Source organism: Crocuta crocuta, unplaced genomic scaffold (genome assembly GCF_008692635.1).
Source record: "Crocuta crocuta isolate KB4526 unplaced genomic scaffold, BGI_CrCroc_1.0 scaffold345, whole genome shotgun sequence".
NCBI classification, from domain to species: domain Eukaryota; kingdom Metazoa; phylum Chordata; class Mammalia; order Carnivora; family Hyaenidae; genus Crocuta; species Crocuta crocuta.
Window position 1 is genome coordinate 261,181 of NW_027527574.1, and position 24,799 is coordinate 285,979.

At 38.8% G+C, this 24,799-nt stretch overlaps 1 protein-coding gene and 1 long non-coding RNA gene across 5 annotated transcripts in view; one reads left to right on the top strand and one right to left on the bottom strand.

Moving 5' to 3' along the window:
- The window catches only part of TTC29 (tetratricopeptide repeat domain 29), a 402,902-nt gene that overhangs the window by 232,398 nt on the left and 145,705 nt on the right, over positions 1 to 24,799 (bottom strand). For 2 of the 4 annotated variants that reach the window (XM_077770635.1, XM_077770617.1), the window contains 2 exons: positions 23,021 to 23,110; positions 4,487 to 4,534 (listed from right to left, as the gene is read on the bottom strand). The gene's annotated coding sequence lies outside the window, so the exon portion shown is untranslated. Of the gene's footprint in view, positions 1 to 3,288; positions 3,792 to 4,486; positions 4,535 to 5,181; positions 5,317 to 23,020; positions 23,111 to 24,799 lie in introns of those variants that run through there. The other 2 variants (XM_077770643.1, XM_077770624.1) reach the window with 2 other exon arrangements.
- LOC144236975 (uncharacterized) lies at positions 5,521 to 23,378 on the top strand. The gene is made up of 5 exons (XR_013336718.1): positions 5,521 to 5,686; positions 14,661 to 14,715; positions 21,067 to 21,287; positions 22,573 to 22,847; positions 23,204 to 23,378. It is a non-coding gene; the product is annotated as an uncharacterized LOC144236975 (long non-coding RNA).

Consider the following 24,799-nt stretch of genomic DNA (forward strand, 5'->3'; position numbering starts at 1 on the left):
TCAGAAATCATCTTTAAGTATTTTTTCCCATATATCTGGTAATTAATACTATTAGCTATGACCTTAATAGGGCTATTTCCAAGAACACTACATTTGGCCACCTCATCGGGCTTTGAATCCTCACATCCTGGCAGCCTCATACTTCTGCGGCAGCTCAGTGCTCCAAAGGCAAGTATGCTAAAGAAAAGCCATGGAAACTATATCTACTTTCAGAGCTTGGCCTTGGAAGTCACATAGTACTGCTTCTACTGGGATAGAGGGCCTGTTTAGGTTCAACGCTAAAGAACATAGATTCACCTACTGATGGGAGAGCATCACCATCACAATGTATGAACAAAATGTGGGATGGGAGGGAGATATTGTTACGGCCATCTTTAGGAAATGCAATGTGTCACAGTGGGAAGGTAACTAACTGAGCAATGATGAAGGTGGGTCTATAAAATCAAGTTACCTAAAATTTACCCTAAATAGGAAGAAGTGTGCACATAATGTCTGTGGGCTTAGAATGGAATAACTGTCACAGGCTGCAAGGGCTTTCAGATGCAAAACAACACACATTCTACTGTTAGAGAGGCATTCAAAAGGCCACAGCCTCTTGATTCCACCACCATATCCACCAGTTTTGATCTCTACCCTAATCCTCACCAAACAACTGAAAGTCTTATTTTAGGTTTTAAGTCACTTACTTCCAGCATTTACTACCTGTGAGACTCAGGGTAAAGCACTATCAACCTGGGTCTTGAATATATTTAACAGATACTTATTGAGCTACCTACCTGGTGCCAAGTACTGTTCTAGGTGCTGAAGATACAGCAGTGAACAAAAAGATGAAAATCTCTGATCTCACAAAATTTACTTATAGGTGTGGATGTGAGGGGAAAACAGATAATACACAAATATGCAAAATATATGCAATGTCTGATGATGATATGATCTACAGCAAAAAAATAAAGCAGGGAACTAGAAATTACCCAAATGCTCACAAGTAGCAAAGGCATAAATAAGAGCAGAATGAGATAAAGTTAAAGACATTAAAGAGAAATTTGGTAGTGCTCTGATGATGCAGTTTCGTGAAGATTACTGTAAAAACTGACTTTTACTCTCATTAAGAATCCATTGGAGGATTTTGAGCATTGGGGTAACATAACCTGACTTGCACCTTGAAAGGATCAGTTTTGTTTATCTTAAGTTAGACTACAGGGGAAGAAGGACTGATAATAGAGAGGCCAGCTGGGAGGTTGTTATGGGGGAAAGATGATGATTGCCTGGGCAGGGGTGGAAGTGGAGAGAGGTGGTTAGATCTGGGGTACAGCCAGCTATGGACAGCCAAGGCACAATATTCCTCTAGTGCTACAAAACCATGAGAGAGGGAAATGGAAAAATAATAGGACTTGAGGGAAAAGTCTTTTGAAATAAATGAAAGATTGTTATGAAATTAATTTTTTGCATAATTAAAGAGAAAATTCTTGTTTGTTACTTTTTTAATGTTTACTTTTGAGAGAGAGGGAGGCAGAGCATGAAAAAGGGAGGGACAGAGAGAGAGGGGGACACAGAATCTGAAGCAGGCTCCAGGCTCTGAGCTGTCAGCACAGAGTCTGACAAAAGGCCTCGAATCCACGAACCATGAGGTCATGACCTGAGCCAAAGTCAGACGCTTAACTGACTGAGCCACCAAGGTGCCCCAAGAGAAAATTTAATGCAGATCAGTGTCATGTTTTACATATGATAGAATCCTAGTGTTACTCGGATTATCAGGGCATGGTATGATCCATGAAACAATGTCCACTTATTTTTATATAGTCATAGCTTTAAAGCACACTGTCTGATCAGCAAATGTTAGTCCTTTCCTACTTCATACCTTCATAATATAGTAATTTCTTTTGTAATTAAAAAAACTTTTTCTGATCAGATAATATATTAATTAGTTGAATTACTTGGATAACCAGAACTTATTAAATGACAACATTATGTAGAACATGTGGTAAGAGGTTAAGGCCAACATAAAAATAGACCTCATGGACAGGTTTGAAGGGATACCAAAGGCTTCCCCAAGTCCACCTCCAATGAACCTATTTCAGAGAAGCTATGAAGAGTCTATGTTCCAGAGTCCTCTGACGTTACAGAGCAAATCTGGGCCATCTCAGTTCTCAATCCTCTTCTGTCTATCCCTAATGGATTTCTAAAGGGACAGAAGAAAACCAGTGACTGTGTTTATTTCAGTTGGGGCATTTCATCCTCTATGAATTAAGACAGTTCTGAGAACCCCACTTTGCTTGCAAATGGCATTAGGGCAGGGGGGATTTCTACATAACTGCATGGGCCCTTGAAGGGTTCATCAAGGAGTTTCAAAATGAGGAAATAGTACTAGTAATTCTCCAAGTACTAGAAAAATCCAGCTTGTAGACAGAAAGAAGTACCAAACCCCAGAACCTGATCCAGCCAACAAGGTGTGTAAAAGCCGCCCCTGCAAAGTTGGGCTGTCAGTATGTGATGTAAAATTTATCCTTTTTGATGTTTATTTGGATTAGACAATTGTTGCTAGAAAATAGAAGCATCTAATGAAATCAAATGCAAATGCTACACATGGAGAGGATACATGTCTTCTTTGTCACACATATGAACTGTGATTTTTTTTTTCGATAGCTGAGTCGTTTCCTACCATTAATGTTTCAGCTGCCAGTTTCTTCATTTTGCTCTTCTCTGATCTGAGAACATTAGCAGCAGGAGCACCTTTACTCTTAAATTTAGTTTAATGTTAGCATTGCAAGCCCTGCTGGCAAGCCTCAAGGCACAGACTCTGAATGGGGGGTGGTCAGAGCTGAATGATAAAGTGGAAAAAAAGTTAACTGAATGTTGGAAAAAATAGGCTCCAACCAAACTGTGTTGGAAAGTTTAAGCTCAGAGTTAGGGCTGAAGTTGAGCAGACTCCTTCCCTGCCTTCAACCCCACATCCTACCTGGCTTATGCCTGCTGGGAAAAGGGGTGTTGTTTTTCACAATTGATTCATGGCTACATAAAGGTATTTTGTTTTACACAATAGGTAAAGTGTGAACTGAATTTTATGGCACATAACATTTGATATGCATCAAATATTTAAAGGTTTCCCACAACAAATTATTTTTTTTATCTAAATAATCACCATCTCTTTTGTAAGTTCAGTCTTATTTATGCTGAATTTTGTTAAAAGGAACTTGGCACTTTCTAGCATGTAGAAGCAGCCAAGAGGAAAATAAAAGAAAAAAAATGCAAGCATACTTAGGGACCTGTCATTTTCGTCTGAAATTATACCTGTAGGGTAAAGGAAGCCCCTTGCTCTTTGTTAATATGAGTTGTTTCACTTTCCTGATGTTGGACTGATAGTGTTCCCAGCTCCTAGGTGAGCTCCAACATGTGAAATGGGACTAATCCTTCGGAGTGACTATTCGAGGCCTCAAGCAGAAATGGAACACATCCTGGACAATGGCGCTGCATCAGGGTTTCCTGGTTCAAGACCACTGAGGAAATCACAGAAGATGGGTGTGACTGCAGGAGGGGAATGGTTCAGATCCAGGCAATGGAGACGGAGAATGCGAGGCACCTCTCTGGCTGGTACCAAAACCAGCTTAGCTCTAGATGCTGACGGTGAAGCAGTGTGTGAGGAAGACCCAGAGGCAGCTCTCCCAGCACCAGCAAGTGGGCGGGGCTGAATGTGGCAGGAGACTGAGGAGACAAAGATCAAAAGGCTGCCTGAAGCCATTCCACTGTTGGTATTCAGAAGAGATTTGGTGGGTTCTTTGATCTACTGGTTGGTTCTTGTATCACGGTTTGGCCCCACATGCAAAGACAAAATGAGAATGGAGAAAGGGATGAAAGGTTTAAGAGCGCTGGGTCAGGCTGATATGTCCCATGGTGAGGGTTTAAATTTCTGGCCCCCAAGTAAAATTCTTCAAAGAGTAACCCTCCTCCCACCCAGAGATGCTCTTATCAGGAAACACAAAGGAAAGGGTAGGCCTAGCACTGTGTAGACAGAGGCTACTTGGGGAATGATGAGGTCCGAGGCTGACTACCATCTCTAGAATTCAATCACTTTGGGATGTGAGAAAGCCAATAGATCCCAGCAAACAAATTTATTATTTGTCATCAAGAGAGATCAAAATAAATATGATTTTACTATCACCAGTAAAATCATTTATCATAATTAGAACTGTTATCACCATAAGCTCTTTTTACTATAAATGCTTAACGAAAACTACAGAAGTATCAATAATTATGGTACTGAAAAGGGTAAAAGAAAGTCCCATAAAGAAGTTGAAAGAGCTGCTAAATGTTTATCCCTTGTATCACAATTTTTAGACACTTCTAGCACTCAGTTGTAGGTAATGCAATAGGTCGTTAAGTAAAATAAATAGAAATCATACTTTTGATACCAACTAACATTTCTTGATGGTGAAATCAAAATATAAAGCAGGAAAACTGTTGAAGGCAAGCCATGTTTCAGTTGACTTACATTTGGAGATCACTGCTGAAGTTCTCTCCAAGGCTTACAAACTTCAGCCTGAAAATTAGGAATCATAATAGCAAAGGAGAGAAGAAAAAAGTTACAAATTAGTTAATAGGATAACTCGTCTTGCTGTCCCAAATCAGTGGAATAAGAGTTGCTCATACAAATAATACTAAATACCTTATGTGTGTTTAAATGGACTTTTTCTCTCCATACCAACATGTAGTCCCAAGGGGAGAAATTAAACACTAGTTCAGTGAAATGCCAGTACATGTGAATTGTGTATGTGTATTAATATATTCCAATACAAATGTGATATTACGGATAACAATTTGATCTCTCTTATTAGACACGAAGTTATCTTTACTTCAAACCGGGGGCGTCTCAGTTCCCTTTCTGTTCCTACCTCATCCTAAACAGGACAGAAACTTTATTCCTACACGGGTTTATTTTCCCACTGCCTTCAGAGGGTCAGGTGAACTGGGAAGCAGCAAAAGCGCCTCTCCTGGCTCCTACTTCTATTCGTTTCTTGAGGTTAACGGCGAAGGCCTCAGCTCAGGAAGCTTGAGACGGAGTCTACAGACCGACGGAGGAAGGTCGGTCGGGGTCCCTTAAGGGACTGGACTGCCTGCAAGACCGGCCCCGCCTCTCCTGGGAACTGTTAAAGTCCTGCCCTGAGATTCGCCTCAGCCGTCACGAACCTTGGTGGGCTGGCCCCGTGGGACACTCTGGCTTTCCGTTCCACCGAAGTGTGTCCCCCACCGGTGGCAGGAGCTGGCCGCCGGTGCTGCCTACTCTTGCAGCAGTTGTTCTGGGACCTGGCACAGCCTGCGTGGAGAGAGCGGACGCGGGAGCGTCGCCGGGGATACTGAGGGGGCGGAGCAGGGCTGGTGGGGGCGGGGTTAGGCTAAGCCGGGGCTCGGGATTGGGGCAGCTCCAGATTCCTCGGGCACGGGGGCGGAGCCTGGTGGGGACAGCCTACTGGGGTAGGCTGAGCGGGGCCTCCTGACCCAGCAGGCTTTTCAAACAAGGCAGCTTTCCAAGAGGCCGCTTTCAGAAACTAGTTCAACTTATCCAAGGGTCTCCAATTCGCCGCCCGTAGTCATTTCCTTCATGGAGTCTCATTCTTAATATTTTGCTACATTTCCCTGATCAGTGGGAAAGCACTCAGCTGGGCATTCGTGACCCACGTGACCTGATGCCACTGTAAGTAAGGAAAAGTATTCATTCCCTTCTTCCTCAGACTTTGTTGTAGTCAGAACCATCTTTGCCCTGCCCTCCATAAATATCTTTTCCACTCCTGTCTCCAGCAAGATAATCCAATTTTGAGTTGTGGTGAACGACAGACTCAAGATCTCCTTCATAGAATCTTCCTGCATCCTGTCTTGTTATTACTTTTTAATTTTTTAGCTGAAACTCAGGATTTTATATTTACTTTGACTAAATGTCAGCCTATTAATCTCAGCCCATCATTCTATCCCGTCTCTCACATGTGTAAGTGCAAGAAAGTGAGCTTTCTTGCCCATTCTCTCATATGTATAGAGGGCAAAAGGGTGAGGACTACGGCTTATTACTTCTCAAATATAGATGTGCTAGAAAATACTAGAAAGTAAGGTTCTTATTCAGTGCCCACTGTCACACACTGTAGGAGAGTGAGCCAGCAATATTGCTCACACAAGTCATTCTGTTAGCCATAAATTGATTGTATTTGGAGTACAAACATAACAACCATTACTGAGCATTTCATTCCAACATCTAATTTGCTAACCAAACTATGAAACTATTTCCATCACGTAAGTTTACATCATGCCTTCAATTGATCACTCTGCCTACCCGTACCTGGGCTCCACATGATCCCCCGTAGCAGTAAGACCTGTCCTGTTCTAAAGAATTAATTTCCCAGTTTTCAACACCACCTTAACACAGCTCCACTGTCACCTGTGTGAATTCTGTTCCAGTTTTTATTGCGTTTTCTGCTTAGAGGTTTGTGAATTCCATGCACCTGCTTTCTCACATGATGCTCTCCTAGTTTGGCTTTCTAGGTGGCTGCTTGCTTCTTTGGATTTATTTCTCCTGCTTTTTCACTGGCAGTTCTTTGACCAATTCTCTTTCTCCTTCTGCTTAGTGTATAACATTTCTTAGAGTGAAGGAATTCAGCTAGAGAGCTTTGTTTGTAAGGGACAGAAAACCTGACTCACATTGGGTTGAGCAAAAAACGAACCTGATTATTTCAAACAACCGAAGTATGCCAGCTCCAGGTGCAACTTTATCTATAGAATCAGGGCCTTCTGAAAACTTTGAAGACCCTAGAGCACCCTCCCCTTCACCATACAGAATCTCTCCCTCTCTCTACCTCTTCCTCTTCCACCAATTCTGATATATGTATCACTTTGCATGGATCTTGGTTTATATGAGTTAATCTCCCCTGAAATATTGTGAGCTCTTTGAAAGTAGAGAGCATTTTATTTTTCTCTGAATTCCCTGGGGAATTAGTATATAGTATATGGAGATTCATATTTAGCAGATGCTCAGAAATGGTTTTTTTTTTAATTAATTGAATGAATGACAGGATGGATAGAGGCTTCTGGAGCTGATTCTTCCATAAGTAATTGTTCTTATTGCTTCCTCTCTCTTTCCTACCTAGACTAGGTGAGGTGGAGGGGATACAGTTATAGTTTGAATGCTAATACTGACTTTAGATCTAGAGTCCCCCTTTCTGGGGGCACCTGGGTGGCTCAGTCAGTTAAGCCATTAAGCATCAGACTTCGGCTCAGGACGTGATCTCACAACTCCTGAGTCTGAGCCCCACATCAGGCTCTCTGCTGAGAGCTCAGAGCTCAGAGCCTGCAGCCTGCTTCAGATTCTGTCTCCCTCTCTCTCTGTCCTTCCCCCATTCATGCTCTGTCTCTGTCTCTCAAAACATGAATGTTAAAAAAAATTTTTTTAGAGTGCCCCCTTCTGATCTTTGCTTTGGAGAAAAGGTTTTTAGAATGTCTCAGCACACAAAGAAGCAAATGATAATCCTCTAGGGGAAGTCAATACATCTTAACTACTCCCCACAACTGTTCTCAAAGTGTTTCTGATATCTCAGTCATCACTTCAGTCATCTCCATTATCATAATCTTCCACGATGAAAATTACTCTGAATCATTCTTGTTTTACTGAGCACATCCCCAAGGAACATCTGAAGAAAGAATATATGAGGTAAGCTTTTGAGTTCTTTTATGTCTGAAAATGTGCTCATTTTAAACATAGTCATTTGGCAGGGTTTGGCATTCTAGATTAACAATAATTTTCTCAGTTTAGAAAGTACTGATTTCCGCATCCCCCCAGTATCCAGTGTTCATGATGAGTCTAGCACCAATTTTCATTCTTTGATGGGATTCTGTGATAAGATCTGTGTCTGAAGTGACATCCCCAAATCTCAGTGACCTAAAATGGCGAAGTTTATCTCCTGATTACAATATGCAACTATCCCAGGTCAGCCTTGGGTTTTGCTCCATGCTATGTTCAACACTATAACCATGCTAAGAGGATTATTACCCCCTGGAGCATTGCTGGTTTGTGGCAGACAGAAGATGAGAGTAAACTGCACACTAGCTTTTAAAGCCTTCATCCAAAATTATGTCCATCATTTCCTCTCCTATTTGAAGAGACATAGCGATGCTCAGTTTTAAGGGAGGAGATAACTTTGATCTTACCATGTGTCTGAAAGAAGAACCAGATGTCTGCGAATGGTCATGATGAATATCCCACATCTGTTTTTTTCCTTCAACTAAGACATTTTTTTGGATTTTTGTATCCTTTCTGTTCTGACATTTCATAGAGTGCTCTTGTAGAACTTGTCAGCTGAGTACTCACATTCTTCCTCAGATTTAGGTAATTGTCTTCTATTTTTAAAAAATTATTTCATTTTCTCATTTTTTTCTTTTTGTATGACTCTTGCTTATTAAATACAGACCTAGATTTATCCTTTTTATCCCTCATTTTTTTTTCATTTTTTATTCTCTTTGCCTTCTTGTTCTAAAATTTGAACATTTTGGACAGTGTTATTATTTTTCAGTATTTTGATTTTTTTGTGAGTGGGGGAAATCATATTTCTTAGTCTTTGATAGCTCTTAATCTTTTATTTATTCTTTTGTATAAACTCTTTTACAGATGTACTTTTATGGATGTATGATTATTTCTGAATATATTAATTAGTTTTCTCTAAATTATTTTTTACTCCAGAAAATTCCTTTCTTTTGTTAATGTTGATATATCTCTTTTATGTATTTATCGTTCTTTGTTGTTGTATTAACATTAGGTAACTAGCTGCTAATAACAGGAAAAAATATTTAGAATTGGAATGATACTCCGCAGGAACTAGGATTCCTAGTTCCTTTTGCTTTATAACTCCACTGTATATGGATACCATTCCCAAAATCACACGTCGTCCACAACGGCTGCTTTCCAAGCATACATGTGTATTTTATCTGAAGGAAAGATGCACAAGGGAATAATGGCATACTCATCGCAAAAGATGAACACATCTTTTGTGCTACATAGCACTGGCAAGGACTTCATCACAATGTCATCCTTAGCTTCAAAGGCAGCTGAAAATATGATCTTTATTTTGAGTAGCCATGTGATTTGCTAAAAGTCAAGATCCTGTAACTGTGGAAGTAAGAAAGGGTAGATGATGGAGACAATCAGCATCAATGCTGAAGACATCAGTTCTTATATAAGGAAGACAGACTGGATCTCTGGGGTGAGTTTTCTCTATTCTTGTCTAAATAGGACTATTCTCCCAGTTTCCTCCTTGGGTAAGAATATCCAAAGCTCTGGATAAGGTGAGCAAGTCCTGTCTTCTTCAGTTTCTTTTCGAGGGAGAGCATGGGAAAGCTATCTGGCCGTGCCCTCTATGCCAGAAGAAGTAGTCAGGCCTGAGGTACCAACATGTGCACCTAGAGCCTAAACTTTCAACTGAAAGTTCATTTAAAGTCTTTATAAAAGAGTTACGGTTTAAAGTATTCCTTCTTGCTCCTTCTTAGGTTTTAGAGCAAGGGCATTAAATAGGGGTTTGAGTGGTTAAATTTATCACGTACAGACTTTATTTTTTCTCTTATTTTCAGCCTCCCTTCTCATTTCTTGCTCTTCTTTACCCCCGTAGATGCTCACCAATGACTCTGGGGTTTATGTTGGAAGAGTGTCCTCAGCTGCTCCAGCGTTGTGGCTTTCTCCACCTTTTTCATCTTTTACCCCACTCTCTTGCACTTTGTATCTTGAGATGGCGTTTTAAATCTCTCATCCATTGACAGCTAATATCTATTTTCATCACTCTTATTAGTATGTTTTTTGTGGTACTTACACATTTTTATTTCACTGGGATCTTGGGAGGGAAGAGAGGTAAACATATGTGCTTAGTTTGTTGGCATCCAAACCTTTTTAAAGAATGAAATACTAAAATAAGACACTGGAAAATTTAAAGGGCAGGAAAGAAAGGAAGAGAAATTATAGGGCAAACCTAGAACATATGATGAAAAGTGAAAAGGAAGCATTGATTAAGTCATAATAGTCAAGTCACAAACTACCTGTCTTAAATTTGTAATAGATAAATTAACAGATATAATTATCTAAAATTTTGGATAGGGGCGCCTGGCTGGCTCAGTCAGTGAAGATTCAGACTTGGGCTCAGATCATGATCTCACAGTTCGTGAGTTCGAGCCCTGTGTCAGGCTCTGTGCTGACAGTTCAGAGCCTGGAGCCTGCTTCAGATTCTGTGTCTGCCCCTGTCTGCCCCTCCCTTGTCACATTCTGTCTCTCTCTCCTTCAAAGATAAACAATCATTTAAAAATTTTTAAATATAAATAAAATTTTGGATCAAATTAATGTATTTGTATGTGGGTTGGCTGTTACACATTCATTTCCTCTTCCTAAAAATACATCTTGAGGAAGTATCAAATTCCATTAGACACAGTTCAGTGGGACAGTACCAGGTATCCTTATACTTGTCTAGTTGGGAGAGAAGAATATGACTTAAGGGAGTCAATTTCAGGCTTCTACCTTGGAATTTGAATTTTGAGCAGCAAGACAACGTGAAAATGCTTGGCGTTTATTCCATACCAGCAGTGGCCTCCTGCCAAGATATCATGGTTGTGGTTTCTGCTTCCTTAGTCTCAGAATCTGTATCTGCATTGACTCCTGAGAGTTTCCAAGCCCAGCTTTTCAGATCTCTGTCCATTTCCTTTTGCCTAAATGAAGTACAGAAAAATTCTGTTGCTTGGGATTAAATCCTAACTGACATAAATGTTGGCACCAGAGACTGGATTGTGGGAAAAGGAACTTCAGGGAAGGGTTCTTACGACTGATCGCCTATCTACATCAAGGTAAAAAGCAATGAAGCTCCAATTCTTGTCCTTACACGGAAAGGTAACAAACCATGATGATGATGATGAAACAGAAATTATCAACCGAGATTACTTGTAAAAAAGTTTCCATTCGGGGAGAGTAAAAGTCTAACAGAGCTACCACTAGATCATCATGAAACAATTAGGAATTCAAGTATTTGGGGTTGAGTACTTGCTTTTGGTGACACTGGAGAATATAAGGAAGAGAGTGACAAACTCAAAATACTAAGTCTCTATTTTCAAAGCATGGGTTAAAACCCCTACTATAACCATCCTGGAACAAAAAGTCAAGTGACTTAATCACAAGGGCTGATACTATACCCCAGGAATATCTGCCATGTGAATGTTAGGACATTCACCAGAAAAGACTGCTGCTTTAACAGTGTAAGTGGAGTTATCTAGGTATATTCAGAAGACACTGAGTAAGCTGAAGTCCAAACATATCTTCCACTGAAGAGTCTTTGCAAAGATAATCTCCTCCTTCGATGCAGCTATTCTTCCCTTGCTTGAAGATACTGTTAATTCTTTGCCTGAGGTTGTTCCCTTGAAGAAACAATACAGTACTTTCTTTCTTACTCAACATCTCATAACACCCAGATCTGTAATTAGATGTAAATCCCATCAGGTCGTGGAGGACAAAAATGGAAAAATGAAACTCTGAAATGGCTCACATGTACACATACACACACAAGCACAGACACACATGTGCGCGTGCACGGAATTTGCTAGTTTATGTCAGCCAAATTCTAGAAACATTGTTTTCCCTCCAGAATGGATTTTTAGGGTGCTTGAACAAAAAGTGTGGAATGTAATACCAGAATTTGTAATGTAATATCAGCATAAATTTGTCACAATGGGTATATTTTGTTAAAGACTTTAGATTTCATGTGCTATTTTAAGTGATTAGATATAGTTTATTTAATAGTTTCCTGGTTTAGTTAATGAATATCTGACTAAATGGATAGTAATTTGTATTGCAAAATATTTGGCTTACAGGCCGAAATTTTAAAGTCTTTCAGATACAGGAATCTTAGGGTGCATATATCATATATGGCTCACGCACTAACTATATTCCCTAAGAACATTTTGAAAAACTTCCCTTCACCAACAATTTGAGATCTAAAGAGGAAAATGCCAAACCTCTGTAGATTCTCTACTAACTTATTTCCCTAGGTTAAGAGTGCTGGTGGGAAGTGTTATAATTGAAAAAAGCACCATGACTTTAATGGAGATGCACTGTTCCCAAGGTAGAAGAGGTCAGTGTGATTATTAAATCTCAGTGGGAGATTAGGTATATTTGTTGTAATATTCAGCCATGCCACTGTATTCATTAGAATAGCCTGATCTACAGAGATCTGTGGCTATGATTAATTGGTCATGACATTGCTAGGAATCAAACTAATGGGTAACCTTTCTACTTAGAACTTAATTTGTATTAAGAAGAAAGAAGATCTCCTAGACCTGATAAACATAAGCCTGGCTTGAGTTACCATAAGAGACAGTAGAGAGGTTTTTCATTAAATGCCAAGATGAGAACCACAGACCCTTGAATGAAAGCTATGCACTTTGGAGTCCAGACATAACACCCAAAGTGCACTTGAATCTTTCTCCTTTTTTTTTTTTTTCCTCTAAAGGTAACTATATATATTCACTCAAGTAAACATACTGGAGAAAAGAGTATACTGAAAACTTTTGGGTTGTTAGGTATCATACACTAAAGCATAATGTGGGGTGCCTGGGTGGCTTAGTCAGTTAAGCGTCCAACTCTTGGTTTTGGCTCAGGTCATAACCTGTGATCTCACAGTTTTGTGAGTTTGAGCCCACATTGGGTTCTGCATTGACAGTGGAAAGCCTGCTTGGGATTCTCCCTCTCTCTCTGCTCCTCCCTAGGTTGTGCTGCCTCTCTCAAAATAAATAAATAAACTTAAAAAAAGAAAAGCATAATGCATCTTCAGATTGATCCTGACACCAATATACAACTTCTTTGCTTCTCCCTCATTTGCACATGATGACCTTCATCTCTAGAACAAAAGTTTACCTGGGGATTATTTATTTTTGGATTTCAGTCTTAATATATACTTTATTTTTTCCATCTTTGTTAAGGAATAATTGAAAAATATAACTGCATATTAAAATGTACAACATGATGATTTAATATATATACAAATTGTGAAATAATTACCAAGACCAAGGTAATTAACATGTCTACCACCTTATAATTAACTCTTCTGGTACCTGTGTGCTGAGAACACTTAAGATTATTCCCAGCATCTTTCAAGTATACAATACTGTGTTATTAATTAAAGTCACCATGCTGTATATTAGATCTTCAAAACGTATTCATCTTGTTGCTGAAAGTTCATACCCTTGACCTACATCCTCCATTTCTTCTTCCACCCATCCCCATCCCCTGGCAACCACCATTCTATTCTGTTTCTATAAGATTGGCTTTTTTTTTGTTTTTTTTTTAAGATTCATATATAAGTGATACCATACAGGATTTTTCTTTCTCTGGCTTATTTCACTTAGATTAATGCCCTCTACATTCATCTTTGTGGTTGCAAATGGCAAAATTTTATTTTTTTATGGCTAAATAATGTTCCTCTGTGTGTGTGTGTGTGTGTGTGTGTGTGTGTGTGTGATCACATTTTCTTTATTCATTCATCCACTGAAGGGCATTAGATTGTTTCCATGTCTTGGCTATTATGAGTAATGCTGTAGTGGGCATGGGAATGCAGGCATCTCTTTGAGATAAAGATTTTGTTTCTTCCCAACCCAGGAAGAGATTGCTGGATTATATAATAACTCTATTTTTAGTTTTCTGAGGAACCTCCATGTTATTTTCCATATTGGCTGTGGGAATGTAAATTCCCACAACCGGGTACCAGGATTCCTTTTTCACCAAGGGGGCTTTATACTCCACTGTTCACATAACCCAAATCAGGCTGTAAAATAGGTACAGTTTATCAATCTGTATATTTTAGTAAATGATGTAGACAGACTAGTCCAGAGTGCATTCAGTGGAATTTCAGACTATAAACAGCATATAAAGGTCACTAACTAGTATATTTCATTCATATCTTGGCCATGGGAGAATACTATGGCTCTAGATATCCCTGGGATCAGCTATAAGCTAACTAACTGTACACTCGCATACCAAAATCATAAATGAAAAGTTGTACTACATCTGCAAGGGAATTTAACACTTGGAAAATGTAAGAGCGAAAATTCTTTGCATATTCCTATTTAGTTCCTTGGGTTAGCTGAACAAAGTAGATGTATGTTTTGAAGAATGAAAGCCTAATCCTTGTGCTTCTGTTCCTGATAGAACTTCCTTGCTGGAGCAACCTGGTAGGCAGCATATACTCCCTACTCCCATATTTTGATTAACAGGAAAAAAAAAAATCAACAGAAGTAATTTGCTTTTACTTAGCAGGAACAGCAGTGCACTTTTATTTTCCACCTCAGTAATCTGTCAACTTTGGCTCTTTGCTGCAATTTAGTTCACAGGGACTTTAATGATCTTACCATCTGGTAGACTATCAGGCTGGATTCCTACACTGATTGGTTGTTTAACAGAACCTGGAGAGCAAGATAGAGCAGGCACTCTCTATACCCTGGTAGTATAAATGCGTGGGAAAAGGGACAATATACAACTTATGAAAACACAGTTTTCTCACATCAGTGAGGTTTTGGAGGGTTTAGATGGATGAACACTCCAATGTGAAGGACACTTTGTTGAAATTTGCATACCCAACCAAATTGCTTATGTGCATTTCTTTGGATTTTAGGGGCTGATATGAATCCAGGCCTGTCATCACATCTGTAGCCGCTGCCTGCCTTGAGGTAATAAATCTTAGTTCTTGTTTTTTAGCCCCAGGATCTGTCCTCATATCTGCCCAGGATCTGTTCACAGCTTCACAAGGATTTTGTGAACCTCTGAAATCCATTCCAATAAATTAATTTTTCTGAAGTTAGCCAGAATTTACTTTTATTACTTACAACTAAAAATGTTAATTTATACAATAATTAAGGATGTAGTACAAATGAAATAAAACTATTAGTAGGTGTTAATTATAGATATCAATTATTTACATTGAACATTTTATAACCTACATTTTCTTAAAAAAATTTTTTTCAATGTTTATTCATTTTTGAGAGACAGAGAGAGACGGAGCGTGAGTGGGATAGGAGCAGAGAGAGAGGGAGACACAGAATCCGGAGCAGGCTCCAGGCTCTGTGCTGTCAGCTCAAAGCCTGATGCAGGGCTTGAACCCAAGAACCGCAAGATCATGACCTGAGCTGAAGTCAGACACTTAACTGACTGAGCCACCAGGCACCGTTAACGTTATACATTTTCTAAAGTAACAGTTAAAACTCTAAGATTCTATTAAGAAATTACATTTAAAGAGTGGATGCCTGGGTGACTCAGTCAGCTAAGTGTCCAACTCCTGGTTTCAGCTCAGGTCATGATCTCATGATTTCTTGAGTTTGAGCCCCACATTGACTCTGTGCTGACAGTGCAGAGCCTGCTTAGGAGTCTCTCTTCCTCTCTCTCTGCCCACCCCCTGCTCATTGTGTCTCTGTCTCTCTCAAAATAAATAAAGTTTAAAAAATTTAAAAAATTGCATTAAAGATCATACAGAATTACATATATTTTTCTATTGTTACATTGAGATTTGATAAAATTAGTTTAAAAAATAGAGGCCAAAATATTCTATTTGGTTTTTTGTTGTTATTGCTTTGTTTTTAAGTTTATTTACTTATTCTGAGAGAGAAAAAGTGTGTGTGGAAGTGGGGGAGGTGAAGAGAGAGAGGAAGAGAGAGAATCCTAAGCAGGCTTTGCCCTATCAGCCCAGGGCCTGACTCGGACTCTATCTCCTGAACTGTGAGATCATGACCTGAGCTCAGATCAGAGGTTGGATGCTTACCTGACTGTGCCACTCAGGTGCCCCTCAAATATTCTATTTGTGTAGTCAAATGATGATGAGCATTTTTTTACCTGGTTGAAAATATAAAATATTTTTGAGCTATTTCTTATTTGTAAAAATAAATTAGATGGAGAAATCTAGTCAATATTTATTGATCTTACATAAACAGTGCACTGCACTAAATATTCTAAGGTAAAACAAAAACCCATTTGCTTATTGATGCTTGCAAGTAATAATTTTTACGCTGAATTTGAAGTTCAAAGCATTTTTATAGATTGTACCAATATGTATAACACGCTTATAATTGTCCTAAGTGTTTTGCAGTTAAAAGAACCTAGAATAATAACTTTTAAGATTCAATCAAATATAATCAGCAAATAGTTTTTGAACTACACATTTCAAATTGTCTGGCAAGATTCTGTAAAATGCAAGAGAGCTGGAAAAGGAGAAGCAACAGGCTGAAGGCATGGAGCTGAGTCATACCAAAGTTAGGAAAGTACATTTCAAAGTTGAGGGTATAGAAATAATAACCTTAAAAACCATCAACATCTAAGAGGCCTGGGAAGCCTTCAGGACCTAGCTTGAAAGTCTGTTACCTTTCTTGACATCTAACTTGTATTATCTTGGTTTTAAATTTAGGTTTAGTTGTTTATTTCTCACTCAGTGTGTGCAAACCACATTGTTTTTAATACCAAAGTATACAAAGAACTTTCTTTATAATGTCTTATAAATATTAGTTGGTATTAAAACTTATTTCCCCATTTTTTTCAGTATTTTTATGCCCTGGGTTCTGTTTGGTGCATCCTATTTTCTCAGATGGCTAAATCTACCGATTAAAAAAAATACTATTTGAATTTGAACATACTTTATATGGTTTTTGCTAGTTTTACTCCACACACTGGATAAAACTACAATGACAATGTTGTCTACAATGTGTAGACAAATTTCAATAAAATAATATGCTTTGATAGTTGTAACATCTTTTGGAAGCTTAATTATGTGTGCACATCATAATAAAGATATATGTGTATATACATATCTGCTTCTATGTATACAAATACCATTCTAAGATATTAAGAGGCATATCAGTATTTTTCCAATGTAATTCATAAGTGAAATTTCCCATTTTCCAAGGACAAAGATCTAACTGTATACATGAGGGGAATTCTAAATTCATGAACAAAATATAAATTCTATGTATATTGAATATGTAAGCATATCTTATATATAAGCATATTATATATTATATACAGAGAATATACATATTCTATAGGATATATATTTTATATAGATGAGATCATGTGATCTCATGATCTTTTTAAGTAGGGTCACCTGGGTGGCTCAGTCGGTTGAGTGTTTGACTCTTGATTTTGGCTCAAGTCATGATCTCATGGTTCATGAATTCAAGCCCCAGCACAGATACTACTTATGATTCTCTCTCTCCCCTTCTCTCTGCCCATCCCTTGCTCATGCTTTCTTTCTTTCTTTCTCAAGATAAATAAACATTAAAAAAAAAATCTTTTAAGTAACATAAGAGACCACAAGGGAAAACAGAAAGTCAGTGAACCAAAAACATACCCAGGAAGGAAGAATTTTGAATATTATAAAGCAAAGTTTTAAAAGTAATAATTTCAGTGGTTCCATGAACAATTTTAACAGGAACACCTTCATAGTTTTCCTAGGATAATCAGATAGCTGATAATATCTTACCCATCAGAGTGGCCATAAAAATGCACCTCACAATCCACTGGCTACACGGTGTCTAATTACCCAAGGGTCACAGCTACTGTGTTTTGAAATCTGTGGTCCCACACCTCCCATGAGTCAATACCAGCCAATGACTGTGTGCAGACGAGGTACTAAAGCAAACCCATTCCTGAGAGACATTTGACTTCTCTGAAGAACAACTTTGACTTAAGGATTCACTATGGTTTTCCAAAACTTTCTATCAGGATAGGGTACTTCGACAAAACCTCTCTCTCTCTCTCTCCTTTATTGGGGATCAGAAATACATCAGAATCTGATGGCTCTGTTAGCTTTCTCCAGTTTCCTCTCTATTTTCTCTCTCTCATTTCTTCAAATAAAATCCTTCATATTACCTATCTCATCTTTGCATCAGCTCTTGAAGGACCCTGAACAACACTTCTAAAAATTTTGCTAAGTTCTCTTCAACATATTATGTCATAGTACAAAAGGTAAGAATTCCAACTGGGCTAACCTTCCCAGTGGGAAGAATATTGAATGGAATATCCTCTTGTCCACTTTACCTGGATAGAGGAGGTGTTTGAGGAAGGAGTCCAGGCTGATATATGGGTATTATCTAATAGTTTTCCTGAACGATCAGACATGGAAGAAGCAAGATTGCTGACATGGAAGTTTGGGTAAGAGTTATATAGATAGGGGTGCCTGAGTGTCTCAGTCGGTTAAGTGACTTTTGGTTTCAGTTCAAGTCATGATCTCACAGTTTGCAGATTCAAGCCCTGTGACGGGTTCCATGCTGACAGTACAGAGCCTGCTTGGGATTCTCTTTCTCTCCCTTTCTCTGTGCCCCCCACCCCCGCTCACTCACTCCTGTCTCTCAAAAAATAAACAAACACTTAAAAAAAAAAAAAGAGCCTGAATACTACTTAGAATAGACCCAGAGTGAATAAAAGAGTCTCTTAATAGGTAGACAAACTTTCCTGTTCAGTTTAGGTAAATTTATTTTAGTGCATACTCAATGATTTATGAACAACATGATCATATTGGTAGGAATGGAAGGAACAAATGGATAGGCACAATAACAAGCATTTTCCCACCCCAAGGATGACCTAGTTTTTGCTACTGCTGAGAGCCCATTTTATTTTTTTAATGTTTATTTATTTTTTGAGAGACAAATGAGATGGAGAGGGGCAGAGAGAGAGAGAGAGAGAGGGAGACACAGAATCCGAAGCAGGCTCCAGGCTCTGAGCTGTCAGCACAGAGACTGATATGGGGCTCGAATCCATGAACCGGGAGATCATGACCTGAGCTGAAGTAGGATGCTTAACTGCCTGAGCCATCCAGGTGCCCCAGAGAGCTCATTTTTGCAAGCAGCAATAAACAACCCCATGTTCCTGATTGGATACTGCTGGGAGCCACACTGGCCTTGCTGGATGACAGTCACAGTGAGGAAATGGTAGCATTTGCACAGCTCCTGCCATGAGAAATGAAAACTGGTATCTCCTTCTGCTACTACTGGCTTATGCTGGAAATGAGCCTGCTGATATTGACCAGGCCTCACAATATTCCAGATCAGACCAATATTCCCCAAACAGATTGCTCATAAAGAAAAGCATATTCCTGCCTCTTCAAAAGAGACTCCAGATGAAAGCACTCTGGATGATTGTTAAAAGGCTCTTCCCATTGGCCTTGCAGATCCAAGACTTACATAATAAAGGGGGCTAAGAACCTATGAACATGAGTTACAATTGAGTCTGGCCCTGAGACAAAGAGCCTAATTTAGAGTTAAGGACAGATATCCACCCCCACCCAATTGTTTCTGCTTGGAGCACTGCCCCCCCCCCCAAGGCATTTGTTATCAGTATTTGGAGTGACTTATTCTGGCCTTGAGTATGCTGATTGCTCCCTGTGAAGGAACCTATTAAGGAACTTCTTTTGTGATTATGGGAGCTGAGGTGTTTCCTGAAAGACCTGTTTGACCCCTGCTCACAAAGAAGTAACTTCACTCTTTTTATGCTAAAAATTTTGTCTTGTATGCTAAAGATACCTTCCTTCCCCATACGATAAGCATCTAAATCACCTACCTCAATCACTATTGATAAAGGTTATGCAGGAGTCTTCTACAAATCTATCTTCTGGGAAATTCTTATATATCAAAGAAGTTTGTTATCAGAAACCATTGTCTAGGGCAAATGCCACTTCTGTGCTGTCCCCCAAACACTTAATTATAAAATAAAGTTGAGCCCCAGTCAGAGTGGAGATGCCTGCCTAGTGATGAGAAAGAATCTTATGGCTCTCTCACCCCTCCCTCGCTGGCACTGTCCATCCCTCAGAGACCCCTGGACCCGGCCGGAGCCGGTCTCTGACAGGATAATATATTTTGGAAGAACCAACCTACTAGCTAATAGCATGTTGGTTATATTATATACTCTCCATCACAGAGGAGGCAGTGTTTTGTCCTAACTAGAACAGACATGTATTTTGTATATATATTTACCTTCCCTATTGGCTATGCTTCTGACAGCAGCATCACCTATGCACTCATAAATGCCTTATTTGTGGCTACAAAGCAAATGGCTTCTAGGGGATGAAGTAAGGAAGTTTATTGATACCCATGGTTTAACTGCTTTTAACATAATCTATTATCCATAAGATCCTGACCTTATAATAAGAAACAAATGAAGACTTAGAGCTCCAGCTGACACACAGTACTTTCTAAGTTTGGGATGTGGTGCTACAGGATACAGTATGTACTCTGAACCAAGAATCAAGAACAAAGAGAATAGGGATGGTACTGCTTGATATATCTAATATCCCATTTGCAAAAAAATTACTTCTCAGAAACACAACTCTAGGACATGCTGAGTTATAGTTCTTAGTACCAAAGGGAGAAATGATTCTACCAAGGGACACATTTTGTTTCCATTGAGTTAGAGTAGCTAAGACTGCTATCTGGTATTTTGGTTTGTTCATAATGGTTTAATACTGATTAGATGGTTGATCTTGACTACTAAGAAAAAGGGAGAAATATGGACGAAACCAAGGGGAGTCCTGTCCACAACCTCTGTGTCTAATAGTTAAAGTTATTAGGAGACCCCAACAATCTCAAATCTTTGGAAATACCAAGGACTTACATCCAATTGGAATGCATTTGCAGGTTATTCCATGACATAAACTGATTAACTAAATACAAACAATAAAGATAAAAGAAAAAGAAAATGTACAGTGGAGAGGAAAATGATACATCCTTTTGTATAGTCATATATGACAAGTTGTAGAAATAAACAAACTTTAACTCAAAATATTGAGATGAAATTATATCAGATCTTGAGGATGATGGATATTATTGAATAATCTTGGACTTGGATCTGTAACAGGCAATATTTTTGGTTGACTCCTTTCTGGTATGGAATGACCATTACTTTGGTTGTGTAAAGGAGAACTGTATTACAGAAGGTAGTAACTTTTCTTTTTAAAATATGTGTAAGTGTGGGAATACTGGTGTATGTTGACAGTGGGCAGCCAGAGTGGTAGGTCATAATGGGAATTTGTCATTCTGTTTTAGTCATTCAGCATCTGAACCTTCTACTCATATTTTGGGAAGCCTTGTGCGCTTTAAGAAGTCCACTTCCAGGTTCAGGGGCAAGATGGCAGAGAAGTAATGAGCTCCGTACTTGCACTCGCACCCATACCTCACACGGAAAGATCTGAAGCCATTGGAAACCTTACAAAACCTGAGAGAATGGGAGAAAAAAGACGCAGAAGCCACTGAGAAAGCCTTCTAACGTGAGTGCGAACTGGGGAAGAGAAAATCAGGCTGGGATCGGAGACTCCAGGGTCAGAGGCGATCCCCCTCTGCGGGGACTGAGAGGGGAAAAAGAGACAGTCCAAAACAGAAAAACCTCCATTCGGCGAAAAACCTCCACTCAGGGCACAGAAACACCCTGTGAGCCAAATACCTGCACGCCAGGTCCCCTCGCGCCAACTGGTCCTGGANAAAAAAGAAGAAGAAGAAGAAGTCCACTTCCAGGTACAGAAGCTCAGTATGCCAGAACATTACTTTCTGAGACTCCTTTGCAATGAGGGTACTGATATGCTGCCAGTTTCAGCCAATTAGACACATCTGCTTCAGACTTTGAACCACACGTGAATCATGCAAACTCATAACGTTCATGCAGAAAATGACAAGGCTGAGAGCAGTGATAGTCATTATGCCATTTTCAGGGGTAGCACTGTCTAGAGCCCAGGGCCAACACGGATAGATTTAGAAGTCCAAGGTGGGGCATCTGTGCCCAGAGTCTCCCTGGCACAAGTTATGAGGCAGGATTTGGGATACTGTAAAGGATTCATGTTTGTTCTCCAATGTGTGAATCTTCTATAAAGGATCAAATAGGATTTTAACAAAATTTTGTCTGCTTATATTAGCCAGAGCTAAGTTTTGTTATTGAGACCTCTTTGTAATTGAGACCCTGATTAATAGTCTATCTTTTCTGAATAGGTAATCTGAGAGCCTTTTAGCTCTTACTTTTGGCCCAGACAAGACTGTGTTGCCTTTTCGTGCCTTCAAGATCAGTCACAACCTGCTACATACTGACCTTACTGTTTGAATCATTTGTTTCAGGCCTGATTAGGATTAGCTCTGCCTCTAGAGCTTTGTGAAGCTACCCACAGATTTGTAGCATGTATTCAGTTTTGCCATATTGCTTCAGTTTTCCCAGATAATAAGCAGCAGAACTGGGATTTATTTAGACTTTGTGACTCCAAAGTCCTTGCTCCTAATCATTATCTCCTCCTGCCTTTGATTAGCTACATCTCACAGATGGGAAGGTCCCTTTGAAGGTGAGCAGTCTTCTCCAGATTCTTCCAAATCATGTCATTATATAGTCTCCATATAATCTGACTGACTACCACCTACTGACAATAAAAGTCATTTTGAATAGCAGATATATTATTAAAACTTCTAATATTATCCACCTTAACCATACTGCACCTTTCCCTTCATTAATGTACCCCTCATATCTTAGCACTTGCCCTTTGTAAGTGTTATCTTTCACTACTTTCCTCTCCCCAGAAAGAACAGCATGGTCCTGGCACCCTCTTCAGCCTGGCTCTCACCAATGGAATCACTGCTGCTTCCCCTTCCTGCCATCTGAAACTCCTGGTATACTTTTCTCATAGCTCAGACTTGTCCTCTATCAGTCCTAACAACTGGAATAACAACACTTTACAGTTCATCTAGAATTCTTAACTTAGGTGATTAATGAAGAAACAATTAGAGAAAGTTCATTGAATTGGAAAAAGATAATGACTCCAGAATTTCTGACTCCAGACTTCCTGGACACTCCAGTAAGTGAATTTTCAATATTTTTGCAGCCCCACACTTTCCTCTCTTCTGATTCCAGAATTTCTTTTGAAATAATAGCTATCTTTGTGAAAAGAATAAACCTTTAAAAGTAAAAGGAAATTTGGCTAGGCTGTTTTAACTGAATAAGAGTTTATCACAAATACAATGTACTTACTTTATGCACTTAATTGTGTATGAAATTCATAGGCAGGAGGCATATTTTTGTAAAAGCAGAATCTTGCTGGGTTGATGAGTCTCTGGTTTCCTAACAGAAGAAAAAAATGGGTGTCTCACGTGAAATACATAACAAGCTTTGAAAATCCTCCAAATCATTTCTCCTTTTTTTTTAAACACTCAGATTGAAAGATGAGATGGAGACAGGAGTGCTGTTGAAGATCAAACAAACTACCATTGCAAGCATTCTCAGTAGATAGAACTCATCCTGAAAGTCATTAAACACATAAATTCTGGAAGAGCACATCACTGTCATGTTTCATTGCTCCAACAACACATTGAAGGAAGAGTAAAGTATTGTTTAAAAACTTGGTACTCAAATTGTTTATTTCAGCATTTCCATTTTCCCCTTCATTACCTTTTGTTCTAGAGACAAAAGTTGAAAATCATGATAGAAAGTTGCAGATGTTTTCCAATAGCTCATTAGTATAAATATTGATGAAATTCATAATAAAAGTATTTTTCATTTTTTCTCCTGCTGGTGCAACCAAAACTATCTAAGCAGATGACTATTTAATAAAGTAAAGAGCAATGTATGTAATCAGTTCATAGAAGGCTATAGGTACCAAGGAGGATGAATCAAGAGGGTTTGAAAACAGTAAGAGGAAGAGGTTGTCAAGTGAAACTCTGAGCTGTAAAAATCAACACTCATAAACAGACTAAGCATCTGTAAAAGTAGCCTATTGTGCAAAATGGCTTATGTGTGTTGCCTCTGAGAACTTGTGACTATAAAAACCTACTTGTGTTTCTTGAAAGTTGTGTTTATAATCAATTCCACCAAAATATAAGTTGCCCAGAAGAGATAATGTCTGGACTGATAAAAAACAGCAGCAGGGTGTGCATGGGGAAGAATTTGTCAAGTGTCCCATAGCAGTCTCTAGAGAAGCTGGGGTTGACTTCAATGGCCAAATTCAGTGATCTAACCACAGACTTCCCTAGAGTAATGCAATCCTATAGATGGTCAAAGCCTGACAGACCTATCTTTTAAGGACATATGATTCCTTTCTTATTCTGTGCTCCACAACAGACTTTCTGATCAACATTTACAGTGAAATGGGAAGTTATGACTTAAGTTAACAGTGAGGATCTGTTGCTTTGTCAAATACAGAGTTGAGCATAAATTGGCAAGTGGATGCATAAACTAGTCTTTTAAAATTTTTGGTTTTTGTACATTAATTTCTACATCCTGATTATTTTTTGGCAAACTGGTAAATATTTGTTTTTTGAATCTGTCAAGCTGTAAACTAGACACTGAGCTAGTGCTTCCACCGAAGACTGCCTTCTCTTGAAACTCTACAAAGAGGCAGGTTCAAGATCTTTTTCTTGCTCTAAGGAATATTACAGCTATTCAATTTGTCTATGTTTCCAACCTGGAAAAACACAGGAGTCCAAAGTAGGATGAAATTTACTACTGTAATCTTATACTGCAGTCTTCATACAAAAAAGTATTGCACATTTAGGAATAAAATTACACTGTAGAAATAAAACATTTTATAAGTCATATAATTTTTCTTCATAATATTTCCAAAATAATAAGATATAAATAATTATAAATTTTAAATCAGACCTTGGAATTCAGAATAATACATTTTACACTTGGCTATTCACCTTAGTAGATTAATATTAGAACAAGATTTTGACATTTTAAAAAAATTTTCAAGTGAGAATCTTATAATTCTTTCAGTTCTTTATCCCACATAAAATTAGGAACTATCCACTT